At 39.2% G+C, this 22668-nt stretch overlaps 1 pseudogene; it reads left to right on the forward strand.

The window, feature by feature from the left end:
• Positions 1-16648: 16648 nt before the first annotated feature.
• On the forward strand, positions 16649-20396 carry LOC113605080 (CUB and zona pellucida-like domain-containing protein 1; annotated as a pseudogene).
• The last annotated feature ends 2272 nt before the right edge of the window (positions 20397-22668 follow it).

Below are 22668 nucleotides of genomic sequence, written 5' to 3' on the forward strand. Positions count from 1 at the left end.
TTCATTTTTTGGAAAGTTTTCCCATTTTACAAAATGTTTTGGAACCTAGGTAAAGTGGCCTTTTTGTTATTAAATATACAGAGGAAATAGAAATCTATACGATATATTATTTTAAATGTAATTAAGAAAGGAAATCACTGCCCTACCGGTCATTAATCCGTCTTTATTTACTGTAATCATTACCTATTTAATAGATTGAACTAATGCAGGATCTCTGGTCACAAAGTGTCCTCTGTTCAGTCAGTTTGAGAGCAGATGTCTGAACTGTTGGAGATGAAAAAGATGTGTAAGATCTTGCCCCTGCCTTCCAGGAGCTTAGAGTGAACTTTGTACTGTTTTAAGTCATAATTTAGTCAGCTATTTATTCTGTTGTGCCAGTGTTGCCAGTTTCTTAAACTACCCCACCTCGCCCGCACCCCCGATAGGAAAATATTAGAAGTTCACTGCCATAGGACTAGGGCTCTGGTATCTATTCAGGAGAAAAGACAGTTGGGAACTTAGAGGCAAGAGAAGGTTGGGTCCAGAAAAAAAACTCAAGAGCCTGGCTTTATGGGTTATAATTGGCACAGTGCTGTGCTGATAGCTGTGAGATGCAGTTGTGCGAGTGTTGGCTGGGTGAGATCAATTTAGTTTAAGCTAGCAATACCCCTACCAAATCTTTGTTTCCCCAGTTATTAAAACAGTACCTCAAGAGTTAAAAATGAGTTGTTCCTTCCTTTCTGCTAGACTCTCATGCCTTTTGTTTCTCCAGCTTATCTCTTAATTTTTCCATCCTCTTTTCCAGAGGTAACCATGGAACTTGACACACGTGCTTCCCATGACTGCCATTCTGGATCTTCGAGTTATAGTCATTGTCACTCTTACTAATCATTTTCTTCTTTTCCGTTCATTCATTGATTCAGCAAATACTTATAGATGCTTGGGTGTAAGGGTGAGCAAAATAAAGAAGGTTCCCCTTTACACTTAAGTTCACATTTTAATGATGGTAGACAGTAAAGAAGCAAACTTCTGATAGTGATGGGAAAATATCCAGGATGATGAACTGAGGAGTGGAAGAGAGAGTTGCTTGGGGGCAGTACTTTAGAAAGTGTCATCTGGGAAGGCCTCTGTAAGAGAAACATGAAGGATGAGAAGGAACCAGAAATGGACAGAACAGTGAAGGTAAAGGCCCAGAAGACAAGAATAAACTTGGCATATATGAGAAGTAGAAGTACACAAATTAGCATTCCTGCAGAAGGAGCACTTGACAGAGCCTCATTTGGCTAGCTAGCGCTTTTCCTTTTTCTGGTTTACCTGTCTTCCTTTGTTCTTTGATTGTATATTAAGAGTTCACAGATCCAGTCAAGGTAGGTTGGTTGTAAAGAAGGAAATGAACTGAATTCACTGGTGCTGTGGCATTGATCTGAGAATGGTAAGGTCTATTACACACCACCAGGTTTTCTAAACCAAGCCCAAGTTCTGTCAGGCAGTGAACCTTAACATTCCAGTTAATTTATATGAAATCATGCCCACCCTTCTATTACAATGACTTGCCTTTGGGAGATTTCAGCTGTGCTATTTGTAAAGACTTGTGAATGAATAATCCTTAAAGTAGTGTAACTCCTTATATCTGTTCTTCATCTCTTTTATAGCCACTTGAGCATGAAGCATCATTTCATTTGATGGTCTTGGCCTGAATTTCCAAATAGACAACTTGCCCTCTTTTTCTAAAGGTATACCATGACTTCTGACTTTGGGGAAAAGAATCGGTTTGAAATTTTAAATGCTTTAATCTTTAATGAGAAATGATTTTTGAGTTATTTGGTCCTGTTGAATGAAAAGGAAAAGTATTTATCGACTGTGCTCTGGTTATTTTCAGAGTGGAAAGTTGCTTTAAATGTATTAAAATTGCATTCTTCCTTGTATGAACCAAACTTTCCATACACGTTGCTGTAGTTAACATTTCAAGCATGCCTAACTGAAATGTTTCATTTCCAAGAAAAGTTTTTATTTCATTTTGACCTGAAAATAACAAAATAAGATAAATTAGCAATCTAAAGTCAGGATCCTAGCCATAGAGGGCCATATCTCATTTCTGATTAAGTGCACCCACTTGACCCTTAGCTTTCTACTTCTTTCTCTTCGGAAGTAAGATGGATGGACAAGTCTTGGTGTAGGCTCTGGTCAACCTCTTACATGAGGTTCACAAACCTGGAAAGTGGGTAAGCTGGAGATAGGGTATGCAACCTTGCTGACTGCCATGTCTTAACTGTGGTATATGGCTGAGTCACATTTATAGTGCACATATTGACCAAATGCTCAATGGTTGATTCTTGAAATTAATATTTGGCCAAGGCCTAAGTTGAAAAGTATCATCATAGTATACAAGTTCTAAAATACATGAATTAATTTTATTCAAAAATTATAATTTTATTACATCAATTATATTTTAAAATTTTAGTGTAGTTCAGAATCATTAATTTCTCACTTTTTTCAACTTCTCAATTGCTCCCACACTCAATGTTAAACTACTTATTTAAGGTATTAAGTAGTTACTTTCAAGTGTAGAGCAGAGACCAACTCATGATGAAGTTTCTATCAAATCATTTGCTTTTTCTCCATTAGTAAGTTAAAAGGTATTTCCTCTTTAACTCCTGGATTTAAAGTTTTGGGGGTCAGTGGTGATGATACAGTTTTATTAAAGTATTCTCACTAACTGAAACTTTATGCACAATTGGATAAAGTTTTCAGAAACCTAAGATATGTTGCCCTTGTTTATTTTTTTTTCTAATGTTTTTGCAGGGATTTACTGCATCACACATTTGCTTGAGAAAACAATTGTCAGTAAATGTTGGTTCTAGAAATCTGGCACTGGAGTGATGTGACTGGCTCTCAAGATAAAAATATTGCTTCTGAATTTCAAGTTGCATATCATTTTTAGTTGCGTGTATGCACACCAATTTCAGCATCTTCCCTGCAGTAGAAGGAGAATCTTTACAGCAAGCATCATGTAAGAAATACTTGCATTCTAAAGGCACATTCACACTTAAACTGGTGGATAGATTTCAACATGTTAAGCACATAGGGAGATTTTCACTCCCAAGTTACATCTAAAATGTTTATTTGAAAGTGAACATTCAATGATTAATTATAAATCAAGATGCCATACTAATTAGGTATGACCATAACCTATGTAATCACATAGTCATTGATTATACACAAGCTGTGGGTGCCAGAAAGCAATCTGAAGTAGGCATTCAACTGTTAAACCTTGCAAAGGCTGAAGTTGAGGAGCAGATAATGTACAAGTTCCCAGGCTGAAGCTGAGCTTCAGTTCATTCCTAGTTCTTACCTTCAGCCAAAACGTACAAGGATCCTTGTATGCAGCATGAAGCAAGGCCCAGCTGGCAGAACTTGAGGCAGCAATGAAGAGAAAATTTGACATTGACATTTTTTTTTTTTACATCTTTATTGGAGTATAATTGCTTTACAATGGTGTGTTAGTTTCTGCTTGTAACAAAGTGAATCAGTTATACATATACATATGTTCCCATATCTCTTCCCTCTTGCGTCTCCCTCCCTCCCACCCTCCCTATCCCACCCCTCTAGGTGGTCACAAAGCACCGAGCTGATCTCCCTGTGCTTTGCGGCTGCTTCCTGCTAGCTATCTATTTTACGTTTGGTAGTGTATATATGTCCATGCCTCTCTCTCGCTTTGTCACAGCTTACCCTTCCCCCTCCCCATATCCTCAAGTCCATTCTCTAGTAGGTCTGTGTCTTTATTCCTGTCTTACCCCTAGGTTCTTCATGACATTTTTTTTTTAATTCCATATATATGTGTTAGCATACGGTATTTGTCTTTCCCTTTCTGACTTACTTCACTCTGTATGACAGACTCTAGGTCTATCCACCTCATTACAAATAGCTCAATTTCGTTTCTTTTTATGGCTGAGTAATATTCCATTGTATATATGTGCCACATCTTCTTCATTCATTCGATGAGGGACACTTAGGTTGTTTCCATCTCCAGGCTATTGTAAATAGAGCTGCAATGAACATTTTGGTACATGACTCTTTTTGAAGACCTTGACTGTTAATAGGGGGTTTGTCCAAACCGAAAATGTTGGCTAGAGTAATAATGAGAACTAATGTTTATTGAGAATTCATTATGTACTAGACACTGTGGTATAAGGTAAGTTTTATCTAATTTAATTCTCTATTGCTCGTTTCGTTCTCACAATAACTGTGTTTGATGGTTATCCTCATTCCAACGTGGAAACAGAAACTCAGGGAAGGTAAGTAAGCTGTTCAGACTCACCCTGCAAGGAAGTAGCAGGGTCAAGATTTAAATCTGGCCCAGAACTGTACTTTTATCAGTACTTTGTCTCTCAGATATGAATGTGGGCTTTTTTTAAAATCCAGTAGTGTTTAAAGCTGCTTTGCACTAATTTAACTGCAGCTCAAGGAGCAGAAGAATAACCCTTACTCAGTGCTTATATTGTGCCACTCTTGATACTAGGCATTTTCATGTCCCTTATTTAATCTCTTAAACCAAATTACTTAGTAAGGATTATTTTTTTCAATTTTCATAAGTGAATGGGAAACTGTTTTACAGCCTTAAATCCCTTGCCCCAGTGTCACAGAATTATTGAGTGACAGCACTGAGATTAAAATCTACAGCTGTTGGATTTCTAGCCCATTACTACTACTGTATTGTGCTCTTTCCCAAAACACTGAAAAACATTCCCTGGGTAAATAACAGTGAGAAGCTAACCCAGCTTTTTTTTTGGCGGGGGGGGGCTGCATTGGGTCTTCATTGCTGCGTGCGGGCTTTCTCTAATTGTGGGGAGTGGGAGCAGCTCTTCATTGTGGTACACGGGCTTCTCATTGCGGTGGCTTCTTCTGTTTTGGAGCACAGGTTCTAGGCACACACGCTCTAGAGTGCAGGCTCAGTAGTTGTGGCACACGGGCTTAGTCGCTCTGCGTCATGTGGGATCTTCCTGGACCAGGGCTTGAAACTGTCCCCTGCATTGGCAGGCGGATTCTTAACCACTGTGCCACCAGGGAAGTCCCAAAGCTAACCCAGCTGTTGAAGTGAGATCCTACTTTGGATTATTCAACACTTGGCCTAGCATTAGACTTAGTGTAGGGAGCTCTGTAAACATGACTGATTAAATGATTCTTCGTTTTTGAAAGATGACCTTATTTTTAAGATAATGGCTAATACTTAAATGAAAAACCCATTATGCAGCAGTGATTGTAATAAAGGAGCGTTTTACAGCTGGATAGAGCCTTAGAAATTGTCTGCTTCATCTTACTCAAGGGTTAAGTAATTAAACCAAGTTACTTAGAAAAAGACTATGGGATTAGAATACTATCTTCATGATTCTTGGTATAGTGCTCTTTGTGCTGTGCAGTGCTGCTGCATATATGCTTGTAGTTACATAGTCATAAAGTCTTAATCATAATGAGCTTTCACTGGTTCTTGGTAGGATTTCGGGGGTGGATGTGAGGTATGATGCCATGTCATCAAATTAACCTGGGATTTGAATCCAACTCTGTCACTTAGGGATGATTTGCTTGACTCTTCTGAGTTTGTTTCCCTAAGTGTAGAATAGGGATAATACCTACCTCAAGGACTATTGTGAGAATTAAAGTAAAGGAGATTATGTATATAAATCAATGAGATTGGGTCCTGCCACATAGGCGTTCAGTTAATGGTGGTTGTTTTTCTGGTATTATTCGGCTATTTGGTTTTGCTTATAAAATTGCCTTCTGAGAGTTCCATCATGTTTTTATGAATAGTATAACATCACAATTTACATTCGTGAGAATGAGGCATCTTCGTGTCAGTCTATATTCTAGCTCTGGTTTGAAAGTCGTTATGTTGTCTTAAATGTGAAAGTTTTTTTTTTTAAAGACTGCTCTGTACTGTATTACTTTATACTGATTTTTATATACTACATACAACAGAGGTAAAGCTTGTATTTTCAGATATCATTGCAACATCCAGAACAGTTTCAACAGTTGCTCATTGGAAGCCTCTGTACTTTTCCTCATGTTGTTTTCCTACCTCTGGAAATAGAATGTTCTTTTATATTCTGGCTGGCAAATCATCACCTCCCTTTTTCATAGCACATCATCCTCTGTTTCTTTTGAACATTTTAGGTAGCTTTATTATAGTACTTACTGAATCACAGTGTATTTGTTACGTGTCTGTGTCTTCTTCAAGTCTGGGAATGCCTTAAGGTCAGGGTCCATGTTCATTTCACCTTTCAGTTTAGTCATCCCCCCAGCCCTGCACAGCCCTCAGAAAATATGCTGTGAGGTGGAAAAGACTGATGGCTAGACAGATACTATAGAACTCCATTGCTGATGATACCCATTGCTTCATGATGGGAACAAGTGGTTATTTTCCCCTTTGTTCTTGTGGAGGAGGAGGGCATTATTAGTTACAGGTAGGTTGGGGTTTCTAGCACCTGGAATGGACGTAGCTCATTGGTGATACAAAGAAGTGGTTTCTGTGATTTCTCCTAATGAGGCGATTCACATGTCTGGAGTATTTGGGGGAAAAGATGAGGGATCTGAGGTTCTTATATATCAATAAATAGGCATAAGGATGGGAACATTGGTGGGAGATCAAAAAGGTGTTACATGTTATAGGAAAATGATTTTTTTAATTTGGAAATTAAGTGAAATGCCAAGGGCAAAGTAGAAGGACCACCAGAGAAATTACAGAGTGACTGCTCAGGTCACTGTTCTGAAATAGAGAAATGATCCTTTTATTCTGGTGACTTACTTCTAGGTAGAGTCTGTACTTCATAAAAGAGGCAGGAGCTTTGAGACACTTAATTGTAATCTTATCCCTTTGCAGAAATACCTCCCATACTCAAGCAGGTTTGATGGTCTTCTCATGTCACTAGACACAAGGATTAGCAGACCTTGAAATGTTATCCTATCAGTATAACTTCACATCTATTCTCAACATTGCGCTGGCAATTAATTCCCTTGGCAGCTGATCACACAGTGAGGACCGACCAGGTTCATAGGCTTCCAAGAGAGCCAAACACCCTTGAAGAATAAATGCCTCTGCCACTGGAGGTCACGGCACCCAGAAAGTGATTAGAGGAAGCAGCTGATGACCTCTCTAGTGAGTTCTGCTATTCCTGTCATATCCAAGCCCAAGTCCAAGGGTTGCTGGCAAGTTGACCAATACCATGACTCCCGTCTGAAAGATAGACCACACAACCCAACTATATTCTCTTCAGCCCTAAGCCATTCAGGCTTCTAGAAAAGCAGGCTGCATATTGATTCCATACAGCCTGTGACAGTTGGAAGATAGGTGTGGTGTTTCAAGAACAGCTTATGAATCCCTCAGGCCACCCTATGTAAACCTATCATAGGAATTTTGCTTTGCTTCATGTATTAACCTCATTGTACCATTGAGGTAGAGATTCCTAAAAGAGTGTACACAGGGTGAGCCCTGTTAAAATAATGAGTTTAACTCTCTCTTCATGTGAGAAGGAGGACACCGTGAGAGTACCTGTGTTCTTGGGCGGAACACCCAGGTAGAGGTGCTCACCACATGCTCTGACATAACTACTTGCTCCCAACGTGAAGCAAAGGGCATCTTTACCAGCGGATTTCTGTAACATTTGTCTAGCCGTCAGCCTTTTCCTCCTCACAGCATATTTTCTGAGGGAGAAGTTTATTAGAGGGGTTTGTTTCCTTACCTTTTCAATCTTGAAATTAATAGAGCCCTTCGTGTAATTCTAAATAGCTTAAGTTCTAAAGAGAATCAGAAAAGAGAAAGAATACTCTGGTACTTTTCAAATGTGCAGTATTGTCAACAATGGTTATTGTGGACAACGGGTTTCTGAGAGTCTCTCGTTTTCTGTTTTAGCTGTTTTAATTGATTTTTCAAAGATTAATTTGATAAGAGTTTTCATTTTAAAAGTAATGCTTGAGTCGGGAAATTAAAGAAACAAATTTCCAGCTCTAATTCTACTCCTCCTTGGAGCATTATATATCTTTCCAGAATCCCAAACCTCAGCAACTATTATTTCATCTCTCTCCATTTTCCTTCTCAATGCCACATAATTCTAAAATTAAAAGAAACAATGTATTATGTCATATCCTAGCAGCGGTTCAACAAATGTTCTTTACCTCCTATGTGCCAGATACTAGGGGCAGAATGATAAAACTAAAAATACAGTTTAACTAGTCTGTGGTGACCTGCCCTACTCACAGCTTCATCTTGGAGAGATATTCCTAATGGGGGCTCCCTTCTTCTGTGATTATCGATATGTGAATGCATTAGAAAATTAGTGTGATATCATTAGCAAATAAAATAAATTGCACTTAACTAGAATTCAACATGGGCTGGGCTTCCGTCCGTCCCTCCCTCCCTCCCTCCTTCCCTCCCTTCTTTCCTTCCTTCCTTCTTTCCTTTCTCTCTCTCTTCCTTTCTCTGGCTACAATATTATGCTAGTACATATATTTTAATTTGGTGGAAGGCGTTCATAACAAAATAAGTGAAAAGCTGTAAATGTTAGCACATATTTATTCCAGTGACTAAGGAGTAATAAATCATTTTGTCAAGTTGCACTGTAGCAGTCAAGTTTCATCTCTATTATGGCTAATTGGCCAGGAATTTGTAACTCCATAGAATGGAAAAAAAGTATATTAACTTGTAGCAATAGATCATTGAACTTATTAAATGTACCTTTCCTAATTCATACTTTTCTTATGCTGAAAATAAGTACCTCTCTCAAATATATAATTTTTACAGGTCATTGGAAAAGAATGCTGTACAACAGGATTATTATAATGTGCTAAAAATGGCACTTGTATCTCATTGGCACGTAGAGAGCTCATGTGAAACCTCTTTTTGATCTTTGCTGGCTTTTTAGCTGAAAAGATTTGGAAATCTTTTTGGCACTGGCAAAGATAGCACTCTAGTGGCTGTTGGTCGATTTTTAGCAACAGATAAGATAGTCTTTGTTGAAGTCAGTTGATTAATACATAATAGGCAATATGTTGCCTTAAAAGCAAATGCATATTTTTCTCATATCAAAAAATTCCCCAGGTTTGCCAACATTCAGAGATATTTAAAAGGGGTCTACATTTTCTTTTCCAGTTGGTCCTATGTTGAGAAATAATACTGCCACCCTCTGAGTTTTAGCAGTTTTTTAGGTAAAAGAAATTGTTCATGATGTAATTGATATTGTAACTACTCAGCTGGACTCCAACTTTCAAGGGCTAAATGCATTTGCTGATTTGTTTGCATTTCCTACTCCAGCTAAAAGAATTCAAAGACATGAAAAGTCTGTTGTGAAAAATAACGCAAAAGGGGCTTCCCTGGTGGCGCAATGGTTGGGAGTCCGCCTGCTGATGCAGAGGATGCGGGTTCGTGCCCCGGTCCGGGAGGATCCCGCGTGCCGCGGAGCGGCTGGGCCAGTGAGCCATGGCTGCTGAGCCTGCGCGTCGGGGGCCTGTGTTCCGCAGCGGGAGAGGCTGCGGGGGTGAGAGGCCCGCGTACCGCAAAAAAAAACAACGCAAAAGTCATCCTCAAGTGGACTATCAGAAAGGGTACAAAAGCAGTTATTGCTTTCTAATACAATTATGAAAAAATTAAATTGAAAAAAGTATAACCATCTCAAATTTGTCAAGGCAGTTATAAAAGAGTACATAAGGGAAGGTTTCCCCTAAAATGTTTTTTTAATTTAATAAAGTCTTTTTCCCCCAGCTTTATTGAGGTATAGTTGACATATAACATGTAAGTTTAAGGTGTACAAAGTATTGGTTTGATACACTTATATATTGCAAATATATATATTGCAAAATGATTACCACCAGAGCATTAGCTAACACCTCCATCATGTCACATAATTACTACTTCCTTTTTGTGGCGAGAACATTTAAGATCTACTCTCTTAGCAACTTTCAAGTATGTAATACAGCATTATTAACTATAATCATTTGATCCCCAGAATTTATTCATCTTATAACTGGAAGTTTGTACCATTTGATCAACATCTCCCATTTCCCCCACCCCCACCATTGCCTGGTAATCACTATTCTAATCTCTGTGTCTATGACTTTGGCTTTTTTAGATTCCACATGTAAGTGATGTACAGTATTCGTCTTTCTTTGTCTGACGTGTTTTACTTAGCATAATGCCCTCAAGCTTCATCCATGTTGTCACAAATGGCAGAACTTTCTTCTTTCTCATGGCTGAATAATATTCCATTGTACATATACACCACTTCTTATCTATTTATCTGTTGATGGACACTTAGTTGTTTCCCTATCTTGGCTATTGTGAATATGCTGCAGTGAACATGGGAGTGCAGATATCGCTTCCAGATCCTGTTTTCATTTCCTTTGGATATATACCCAGAAGTGGGATTGCTTCATCATACGGTAGTTCTATTTTTAATTTTTAAGATACCTTCATACTGTTCCATAGTGGCTGTACCCATATCTATTCCCAACAACAGTGCACAAAGGTTCCCTTTTCTCTACATCCTCACCTACACTTGTTTCCCTCATCTTTTTGACAATAGCCCTTCTAACAGGTATGAGGTAATATGTCATTGTCGTTTTGATTTGCATTTCCCTGATGATTAGTAGTGTAGAGCACTTTTTCATGCACCTGTTGGCCATTTGTCTGTCTTCTTTAGAAAAATGTCATTTTCTTAGCTCATTTTTAATTGGATTTTGTGGGGGGTTTTTTTTTTTTTTGATTTTTTTTTTTTTTTTTTTTTTTTTTTGCTGTTGAGTTGTATGAGTTCTTTATATATTTTGGATATTAATCATGTATCAGATATAAGATTTGCAAATATTTTCTCCCATTCTGTAGATTGCTTTTTCATTTTGTTGACTATCTCTTTTGCTGTGCAGAAGCTTTTTTTTTTTTTTTGCAGTACACGGGCCTCTCACTGTTGTGGCCTCTCCCGTTGCGGAGCACAGGCTCCGGACGCGCAGGCTCAGCGGCCATGGCTCACGGGCCTAGCCACTCCGCAGCACGTGGGATCTTCCCGGACCGGGGCACGAACCCGTGTCCCCTGCATCAGCAGACAGACTCTCAACCACTGCACCACCAGGGAAGCCCCAGAAGCTTTTTAGCTTGATATAGTCCCACTTATTAATTTTTATTTTTGTTGATTGTGCTTTAGGCATCATATCCAAAAAATCATTGCAAAGATCAATGTCAAGGAGTTTTCTCCTTGTTTTCTTCCAGACCTTTTATGGTTTCAGGTCTCCTGTATTTGTGAATGGCATAAGATAGGGGTCCAGTTCCATTCTGCGTGTGGTTATGCAGTCTTCCCAGCACCATTATTGAAGAGACTATTTTTTCCTCATTGAGTGTTTTTGGCTCCCTTGTCAAATATTAGCTGACCATATACACATAGGTTTATTTTTGTGCTCTTCTGTTCCATTGGAATTTATGTCAGTACATACTGTTTTGCTTATAATAGCTTTGTAGTATAGTTTGAAATCAGGAAGTGTGATGCCTCCAGCTTTGTTCTTCTTTTAATTGATGCTTTGGCTATTTGACATCTTTTGTAGTTCCATTCAAATTTTAGGATTGTTTTTCTATTTCTGTGAAAAATGCCACTGGAAGTTTAATAAGGATTGCATTGAATCTATAGATGACCGTGGGTATTATGAACAAGTTAATTTTAATTCTTCCAATGCATAAACACAGGATATCTTTCCATTTATTTGCATTTTCTTTAATTTCATCAGTGTCTTATGGTTTTCAGTGTACAGATCTTTCACCTTCTTGGTTAAATTTATTCCTAAGTATTTTATTGATTTTGATTCTATTGTGAATGATATTGTTTTCTTTGTTTTTCATTGTTAGTGAATAGAAATGCAGCTGATTTCTGTGTGTTGATTTTGTATCCTACAATTGTACTGAATCCATTGATTAATTCTGGAAGTTTTTTGGTAGAGTCTTTGGGATTTTCTACATCAGCAAACAGAGACAATTTTAATTTTTTTCTTTCCAATTTGGATGTTGTTTTTTTTTTTTACCTTTTTTTCTTGCCTGATTACTCTGGCTAACACTTCCAGTACTATCTATGTCAAATTTATTGCAAGAGTGGGCATCCTTGTCTTGTTCTTGATCTTAGAGAAAAAGCTTTCAACCTTTCACCACTGAGTCTGCTGTTAGCTGTGTGCTTGCTACATATGGCCTTTACTATGTTGAGGTATTTTCCTTCTGTACCCAATTCGTTGAGCATTTTTATTGTGAAAGGATTATAGTATTTTGTCAAATTCTTTTTCTGCATGTATTGAGATGATCATATGATTTTTATCTTTTATTCTATTAATGTGTATCACATTTATTGACTTTCATATGTGAACTGTCCTTGCATCCAAGGGATAAATCCTGCTTGATCATGGTGTATGATCCTTTTAATGTGGTGTTCAATTCGGTTTGCTAGTATTTTGTTGAGGATTTTTGCATCTACGTTCATTGGGGATATGGTCTGTAGTTTTCTTTTATTATAGTATCCTTATCTGGCTTTGGTGTCAGAGTAATGCTGGACTTGTAAAATGAGTTTAGGAGTCTCCCACCCTCTTCAGTGTTTTAGAAGAATTTGAGAGAAAGCTTGGTCTTAAGGTTTCTTTAAATGTTTGGTAGAATTCACAGTGAAGCCATCTGGTCCTAGGCTTTTCTTTATTGGGAGGTGTATGACTACTGGTTCAATCTTCTTAGCGATTATGGGTCTGTTTAGATTTTCTATTTTTTTTACAATTCAGTCTTGGTAGATGTATGTTTCTAAAAATGTATCCATTTCTTCTAGGTTAGTCAATTTGTTGGCATATAATTATTCACAGTAATCTCTTATTTGAGTCTTCTCTCTTTTTTCTTAGTCTAGCTAAAGGTTTGTCTATTTTGTTTTATCTTTCCAAAAAACTAGCTCTTATTTACATTAATCTTTTCTGTGTTTTTCTGGACTCTATTTCATGTATTTCTGCTCTGATCTTTGTTATTTCCTTTCTTCTCCTAATTTTGGGCTTAGTTTGTTCTTTTTCTAGTTTCTTTAGGTATAAAGCTGGTTATTTGAAATCTTTTTTCTTAGTGTAGGTGTTTATCACTATACACTTCCCTCTTAGAACTGCTTTTGCAGCATCCCATGGCTTTTATATTGTTGTGTTTCCATTTTCATTTGTTTCAAGATAATTTTTTCCCTTTTGATTAATTCTGTGACCCATTGGTTGTTCTGAAGTGTGTTGTTTAATTTCCGCTATTTGTGAAATTTCCAGCTTTCCTCCTGTTACTGATTTCTAGTTTCATACCATTGTGGTTAGAAAAGATACTTGGTATGATTTCAGTCTTCTTACATTTGCTAAGACTTGTTTCATGACCTATCATATGATCTGTCCTGGAGAATGCTTTCTGTGCACTTGAGAATAATATATATTCTTTTGCTGTTGGATGGAATCTCTTCTATATGTCTGTTAGGCCCATTTGGTTTGAAGTATGTGCCAAATCCCACGTTTCCTTGTTAATTTTATGTCTGGATGATCTATTGTTGAAAATAGGGTTTTGAAGTCTAGTATTGTACAGTAAGTCCCCTACAAACAAACGAGTTTGGTTCTGAGCATGCGTTCGTAAGTCCAATTTGTTTGTAAGTCAGAGTTAGCCTAGGTACCCAACTAACACAATCGGCTATATAGTACTGTACTGTAATAGGTTTATAATACTTTTCACACAAGTAATACATAAAAAATAAAACATTTTTTAACTTACAGTACAGTACCTTGAAAAGTACAGTAGTACAGTACAACAGCTGGCATACAGGGGCTGGCATCGAGTGAGCAGGCAAGAAGAGTTACTGACTGGAAGAGGGAAAGGAGGTGGGAGATAGTAGAGCCGAAGGATCGTCAGCGATAGAAGACGGAAGGCAAGCTGCAATTTCACTCACACCTGACGTTGATGGCACAGGTTCTGGTTCCTTGCTGGATTCAATTCTATCTACCCTCTTAAAAAAAGGATCCAGTGATGTCTGGGTAGTAGCCCTTCTTTTCTCATCATAGATGACATGGTAGCACTAGATTGCATTCTGAATTGCTGCTGCACCCTTTGTGTACCATTCTGCATTCGGGTCCTGTGCCTCAAAGGCTAACAGTGCCTCCTCAAATAAAGAAAATCCCCTTGCCATTTCCTGCGCAACCACTTCTAGAGGATGCACACACGTGACAATATATGCCAGACACGTGAACTAACGTGATTGGGCATGCAAAAGCACATTCGAATCTTTGAAAGTTTGCAACTTGAAGGTTCGTATGTGGGGGACTTACTGTATTGTCTATTTCTCCCTTTACATCCTGTTAGTATTTGCTTACTATAAGTGCCTCAGTGTTGGGTGCATATATATTTATAACTGTTAAATCTTTTTGATGAATCATCTGCTTTATCATTATATAATGACCTTATTTGTCTCTTGTTACCATTTTTGGCTTAAAGTCTATTTAGTCTGATACATGTATAGCTACCCTTTCTCTTTTGGTTTCTATCTTGCATGGAATATATTTTTTCATTCCTTCACTTTGATTCTTCCTGTGTCCTTAAAGCTGAAGTGAACCTCTTGTAGGCAGCATATAGTCAGGTCTTATTTTTTTTAATACATCCAGCCACTCCATGTCTTTTGATTGGAGAGTTCAACCCATTTACATTTAGATTAATTATTGTAAGTAAGGCTTTACTAACGCTACCTTATGAATTGTTTTCTGGCTGTTTTGTAGTTCCCTTGTTCCTTTCTTCCTCTCTCTTGCTGTCTTCTGTTGTAAATTAGTTATTTTCCATAGTGGGTATGCTTTGATTCCCTTCTCTTTTTTTTTTTTTTTTTGGCTGCACCATGTGGTTTGCAGGATCTCAGTTCCCTGACCAGGGATTTAACCCAGGCCATGGCAGTGAAAGCCAAGAATCCTAACCACTAGGCCACCAGGGAACTCGCCCCTCTCTTTATCTTTTGTGAATCTACTGTGGGTTTTTGCTTTGTGGCTATCATGAGGCTTACATAAAGCATCTTATACATACAACAATCTACTTTACATTGATAACAATTTAACTTCGATTACCTACAAAAACTCTACCTTTTACTCCCCCTTTTATATTTTTGATGTCACAATTTACATCTTTTTATTTTGTGTATCCATTAAGAAATTATTGTAGCTATAGCTTTTTAAAAATACTTTTGTCCTTTAACTTTTATACTAAGGTTAAGTAGTTAACCTACCACTATATTACAGTATTAGAGTATTCTGAATGTAACTATATGCCAAATTTAACCAGTGTGGTATATATTTTCATATGTTTCATGATACTAATTATCATCCTTTCATTTCAGCTTGAAGAATTCCTTTCAGCATATCTTGTAAAGTAGGTATAGTGGTGAAGAACACTCTCAGCTTTTGTTTGTTAGGGAAACTGTCTCACCTTCACTTCTAAGGGCAGTTTTTCTGGGTAAATTATTCTTGATTGGCAGTTTGTTTCTTTTAGTACTTTGGATATATCATTTCATTCTCTCCTGGTCTGTAAGGTCTGTGCTGAGAAATTTGCTCTTAGCATTATGGAGGTTTCTTTGTTATGTATTTCTCTATTGAATTCTTCACTTCACTCTGTATTCTTTAGCTCCAAAATTTGTTTGGTTCATTTTTTATGTTTTCTATCTTTCTGTTGAACTTCTCATTTTGTTTTTCTGTTGTGTTCCTAATATTGTTAAATTATTTATCTGTGTTCTTTGTAGTTCTCTGAGCATCTTTAGAATAATTATTTTGAACACTTTGTTGGGCAATTCCTGCATCTCCATTTCTTTGGGGATCATTACTGATGGCTTACTGTATTCCTTCAGGAGAGTCGTGATTCCCTGATTCTTCATGATCCCTTGTAGCCTTGCATAGATGTCTCTACATTTAAATAACTAGTCACCTCTTCTGGGCTTCATGGACTGATCTCAGCAAGGAAAGACTTTCACCTGTGGTTTGGGACATGCTGGAATGTGCTGTGACCCTGGTTCTAGTGGAGGAAGGTACTAAGTGTGGGGACATGTGGTGGCACTGGGTCCAGGGGTGCATGGTGTCTCCTTGGCTCATGCTGCTGAGGTCCACGACATCAACAACTGTGTAGTCCTTGGGAGCACTGTGGGGGTCTACAGTGGCTGTAAGGGCTGTTGGGGTCCTCAGTTATGCCCCTAGGTCCAGCAGCTAGTGACCAGGCCAGACAATGATGGTGGCTAGAGCCAGTAGTGTACATACACTGGGCTATGGGGCCTGCTGCAGGTGCCTGTGTGGTAGCTTGGATCAGCTGCAGACACATACACAGTGGTGGGGGCCAGGGTAGGCAGCAAGGGCTGGGCCAGTTGTGGGCTCACAGGCAGCTGTGGGGGGCCCTGGCTGTTGGTGTGCTCTCCTATGACTGCATCGTCTCCCTCTGTGTGTGCACTGCAGGGGAGGCCAGTAATGGGGGTCAGGCCAGGAGTATGCAGGTGCACAGCTGGAGGCCTTAATTGCAGGTAGTGTGGTGCAGTGGTGCAAGACAGTGACAGAAGACAAGGCCTGATCCAAGCCCACAGGCAGTTATGGGGACCTTGGCTGTCAGCATGCTCTTAAGTGGCTGTATTGTCTTCCCCTGGGTGTGCACACTGCAATGGACACTGGTGACAGGTATCAGGCTAGTGGCGTGCAAATGCACACCTGGAGGGGCTATGTCAAGTACACACTAGGAAGTGGATGTCAGCTGTGGGGGTCTAGGCTGGCATCTAGCACTCATGTAGCCACAGAGGCCTGGGCTGGCCACCAGTACAGTTCCTGGGGTCTGGCATGGGTGAAGAAGGAGGTAGCAGGGAAGGATTCAGGTGGCTGGTGTCAGTAAATACAAATACCTGTGGGGCAAAAGCTGGTGAAATCCCCAGGGGGTCTCTGGCAACTGTGCTGGTGTTAACACGTTTCTTCAGTGGCAAAATCTTCTGGATTTGTCTGCAGAGCAAGTCACAAGTCACTACAAACCATGATTGTTATTGGTAACTCCTGCTTTTCTTCCTTGTTTCTGTCTCTCTGTGTGTCAGCTTTGCCAGTCTCTGGGTGGGGTGAAACTGTAATGGGACCTTCATATGGTGCCCCAAAGGCTGGGGAAGCTGGTTGCTCACTCCATCCACTCTTCGTTTCCTGGCTAGGGGAGCTCTTTCTAGCTGGGAAGTTCTCTCTTGACCCTGAGCAGTGCTGGCTTGAGGAATGGGATAATGCAGGCAAAATGAAGCTTTCTTCCTTCTCTTCTCATGAGGTTATTCTCAGATTTTTGTTCCACTGTGTTGCTGAAGATTCTTAAGTGGACTCGAGAGCTCTCCAGAGTTGTTCTTATTCATGGAGAGCTGTCTAATTGCTGATCTTTACTGGGGGATGGAGGGCAGGGTTTTCTCCATCACTGTTTTGGTAATATCACTCCTGCCTCCACTTAAGGGACTTTGTGACAAAGGCTCTGTACTTCCATATGTGTATGCTTTTTCCTAGGGAAATAATTCATATTGTTCATCAGATTTTCAAAGAGGCTAGGGAAAAGGTTAAGAATAATTGCACCATATGACATATATAAAATATTTGTTACATGAATGCTTGCATTGGACTGTATTTCTTCTTGAAAGATTTCTTTTAATAGGTACCATTTCTTCTTGAACAATATCTCCTTTAGAAACTCCTCAACTAACAAAGGTAAATGAGTAAACATTTTTTAAAAATTCTTTCCTCTCCCAGAGCTCCCTGCTCCCCTTTTCTGGAATCTTTCATATTTGAGAGGCAAAGTACTCCTGAACGTCAGAGAAGCTACACAGACAAGTTGTGGCCCGAACACTTGGGAGCCATTTGTTCCTCCAAATATAAAGTTCTGGCTGTGGTGCAGCCAGAAACAACACAGCCGTCCATGTCTTCAATTAGCACAGGGCCCGGCTCTCATGGGGACACTGCATCCCATTCTGCCTGGCTCTGTTCCTCAGGCTGCAACGCTGTTTCTTGGGCTGAGGAAGGCACTGGTGAGAGGTGGGGGAGGAGATGGCATAGCCTGAAAACTTGCAGTTGTGATCACCTAACTTTGAATTGATCTAGAATGAAGCCTTTTTTCCCTCCTAAGCTGCAAGTATTTGAAGTGCTCAGTGGCGTCTTTGGGGTGGGAAATTAGCATAACTTCCTTCTCTCACAGTCAGGTCTTCCACCCTCCCAGTGGGGTTTCTCTTTGAAATAAGAGTCATGTGTGTGGAAAGGATTCAGGAGCAAGGCTTGGAGGACCAAGAAGAAAAGCAACCGGCCTATTTCCCATCCAAAGAGTAACCAGATACAGCTGTAACTTTAGACTGAGGTGCTTGGGAAAATGATTTTTATTATTTATTATTTTTTAAGAAGCAAGTGTATATTGCTGAGGAAAGGGCCTAAAATGTGGCTGAGGAAATCTAGCCTTGATGATATAGTCCAATATACTATGTAAAATTTAACAAGCTAGTTGATTTTTATTCTTAAGGAAAAAACTCTTAAAATTAATTCTTTTAAAAAGACAAAATGGGGCTTCCCTGGCGCAGGGTTGAGAGTCCGCCTAACGATGCAGGGGACACAGGTTCGTGCCCTGGTCCGGGAAGATCCCACGTGCCGCGGAGCGGCTGGGCCCGTGAGCCATGGCCGCTGAGCCTGCGCGTCCGGAGCCTGTGCTCTGCAACGGCAGAGGCCACAACAGTGAGAGGCCCGCGTACCGGCAAAAAAAAAAAAGACAAAATGATTACATATCAATTTAGAAATACAAACCAGAGATTCTCAAACACCCAGAGGATACGACAGACTTACAGCCCATTCTTATTTCCTTCCATATTAGCTACATTCAAGTTTGAGCAGTTATTGAAGGAAGTTAAAATTCTCTTGTGTTTTGACTACCTGTGGGAGCTATAATAAGATCTCAGCTGAAGCAGGAAACATACAATAAATCCTCCTTTGATGGCTGAACTGAACATAGTTTATGGTATTTGCAATAGTCATGTAACTTTGTGGGGGAAACAAGTAAATTACATTGTAAGTTATGTATTGCTAAATAGCCTCTGCTGAATAATAACCTGTTTTGTATATTTGCCACCTCTTTGTAATAGTAGCTTGTGTCTGCACTGTAGCTAGCACGTAATCAGCTGTGATATTGAAATGAAGAGAAAAGAGGCATTTGACACTAGGTTCGTGAAAGGTTATATGTAATGGCATTTCCCATGAACAAATTAGACCAAGGACCTCCCTGGTGGCACAATGGTTAAGAATCTGCCTGCCAGTGCAGGGGACACAGGTTCGAGCCCTGGTCCGGGAAGATCCCACATGCCACAGAGCACCTAAGCCTGCGAGCCACAACTACGGAAGCCCCAGTGCCTAGAGCGCGTGCTCCGCAACAAGAGAAGCCACTGCAATGAGAAGCCCGCACACTGCAACGAAGAGTAGCCCCCACTTGCCACAGCTAGAGAAAGCCCGCACGCAGCAACGAAGACCCAACGCAGCCAAAAATTAATTAATTTTAAAAATTAGACCAAAAAAGATACACTACATTTTATTAGTTTGGAAAGAAAAAGGGTGACTTAAAAACTAGGAATTATGTCAAGCACATGGTTTATTGGCTCAATATATTTTTTCAAGGAGGCATTATTTATGAACCTGAATGATACCCACGCCCTTTCTTTTAGCCCATTGAAGAGAAGTTCAACAGTTATTCTTTAATTACTGTCACCAGAAAACTAACCTTTAAAAAAGAAAGAAAAGGAGAAACAATTGTATGTTTTTGAGTCCAGTTCATTTGGAAAGCCTATGTTGGAGTCACCATATATGTGGATTTGAACCAAACTTTTTGTTCAGGTAAGTCTATGCACCTCAGATCCAAATTTGGTGGTGTTCCAGGATACCTGCAGCACCACTCCCATCTGACTTTGCATCTCCAACCTATAACCTCAGCAAGAATGGATGTAATTAAGATGAGACTTGTAAGGTGTATCCCTTACCTCGACACTGTGCAAGATTCCAGTTTAACTCCTTTGAATTCTTGAGGTGACTGGGCTCCGTGTATCTCGAGTGTAAGGTTTCACAGTGGTAGTAGTAATCAGTCTCGCTGCAACCAGACTGTTTTTCTGAAGGAAAAGAGACATTTCTCCATACAAATAGAAGACTAATTCTGTCATAGGATGCATTCATCTGAAAAGGGATTGACGGGCAAGTGGAAATTCAGAATTTCAGTATCAAACGCGTTGAAACCCAGATTCAACCTTTTAACAATCTGCATCTGTTTTCACTCATGATCCTTGTTCTGAATATTGTGATTGTGGCTACAATTCTAGCAAGGCATGTTTGTGAGTCAGAGAACAGACTACAAAGTCCAGAAACTGCAGGACTATTAACTAAAGGGTTCAGACTTAAGTGAAATACATTTCTCCTGAGTGTCGAAGAAGTGCTACCTCATGGCTAGATACATTAGGAATAAATTAAGGAGGGCCCCATAAAAGAGGGGGGAAAACCTACAAACCACATTCAAGAAAATTAAAAACAAAAAAGAATCTCCTTCCGTGAGACCTTTACACTGAACCTTTTAGGATATATTCATTTCTACTCTATGTGCTATTTTCTGGAGTATACCATAGCTTAAATAATAATGCAAAAATGGATTCACTAATGATTCCTATATTTTACGTGTACAACACCTAGGCCTCTGTCATCATCGGGTTGAATCCCAATCTTCTATAGCTGAAAAATAACATTTCCATATTTATTTCTTTAACGCCTTCATCTTAAGAGCTGGCGTTCTACACAGAGGATATTATACTAGGACTGCTCGACTCTAAGGTGGTATTTCCTTGTGGAGGTAACCACATTTCCTCCTTTGTTATTAAACTGGGGAGGCAGTCTTAGATGGATAAAACAAGAAGGAATTGGATGCTAAAACAAACAATTTTCCCTGTACTCCCCAGCCATCAGTACTTAGGTTGACAGGTTGGCTACCATTTTGCTTGCCGTGTAAAGGTACAGTGTGGAATTAGGTTCATCTTCACTTCAAAAATCTGAAGATGTTTCCCAGATGAATTTAGAGTACATTAAGCAACCATTAAATGCCCTTTTATCATGTTTCAGATTATGGGAGGCTCACTGCCCTCAAATTTGTGTGAAAAGTCAGCAGCCTCAGGAGGTCCTAGGAGTTCAAAAGCTGTAAGTGTAAGTGTTCTCAACCCAAGGCCTGGGATGGCAGCTGTGACTTGGTTCCCATGTCACCAGGCCCTACAGCACAGATCAGCTCTGCCTGCCACAAAGCCTAAAGGGCATGAGACTACATTGATAGATTTGGGCTCGGAAAGTGTAAATACATAAAAATATGCATTTTTTTTTCCCTTGAGTATGATATAGTCTTTTTTTTTAGATGTTGGGGGTAGGAGTTTATTAATTTATTTATTTATTTTTGCTGTGTTGGGTCTTCGTTTCTGTGCAAGGGCTTTCTCTAGCTGTGGCAAGCGGGGGCCACTCTTCATCGCGGTGTGCAGGCCCTCTCACCATCGCGGCCTCTCTTTTTGCGGAGCACAGGCTCCAGACGCGCAGGCTTAATAGTTGTGGCTCACGGGCCTAGTTGCTCCGCGGCATGCGGGATCCTCCCAGACCAGGGCTCGAACCCATGTCCCCTGCATTAGCAGGCAGATTCTCAACCACTGTGCCACCAGGGAAGCCCTGATATAGTCTTTTAATTGGTTAATGTATGATTTTTTCTTCTAGTGTCATCCACTTAAATAATTTTTCCATGTTATAAAGTAATACTTGTTTATTGAAGGAAACATATATTTACTGAAGAAAATACATGTTTATTCAGGAAAAATACAGACAAGGAAAAAACACAAATGTTAAATCACCCCAAATCCCATCTTTGTTAACATTGTATTTAGATACAGGTATAAAGATATCTATAGAGATTGAGATTAACATACATACACTATTGATACTATGTATAAAAGAGAAAACTAATGAGTTATAAAGGTACATACTTTGAACCTCATGGTAATAAATACCAGTTCTTGTAAATCTTGAAAAAAGAAATCATTCTTTGAAAAACAATCAAAACAAAAAAAGATGTATATCTAGATATATCTATAAATATAGATATGTATACCTACATACATATATATATATTCTAGAGCTATATGCATTTCTATATTTATATTTATATGTACATCTACCCCGTACATCTATCTATTGATCTACTTATCTATTTCAGCATCTATATCTATATACACTTACTTGAGATCATTCAGTACCCACTGTTTGATAACTTTTTAAAACTTAACATATATCATATGCATTTTCCATGTCATTTTCTTCTACTACAGTATAGTCTACTAAATCATTTTTAATGTTTTAATGCATCGTATTCCATGTGCCATACTTTTACCAATCCCCTATTTTTTATTAAGATACATTCGCAGAAGTAGAATTATGAGCCAAAATTGTAAGGCTTCTGCTATTCAACAACACTGTCTTCCAGATGGTCTGTTCCTGTTTCTACTTCCACCTGCAGGGTTTGAGAGGGCCTGCTTCCCTGCCTCATTACCAAACATTACTTTAAACTCTTATAGGGTATTCTTTATCTGAACAGCTCAAAGTTTCACGCAGACATCCACTTAACAATTTATTCTC

Source organism: Aethalodelphis obliquidens, unplaced genomic scaffold, assembly GCF_003676395.1.
Source record: "Aethalodelphis obliquidens isolate GAN/ISIS:26980383/991018 unplaced genomic scaffold, ASM367639v1 scaffold2, whole genome shotgun sequence".
NCBI classification, from domain to species: domain Eukaryota; kingdom Metazoa; phylum Chordata; class Mammalia; order Artiodactyla; family Delphinidae; genus Aethalodelphis; species Aethalodelphis obliquidens.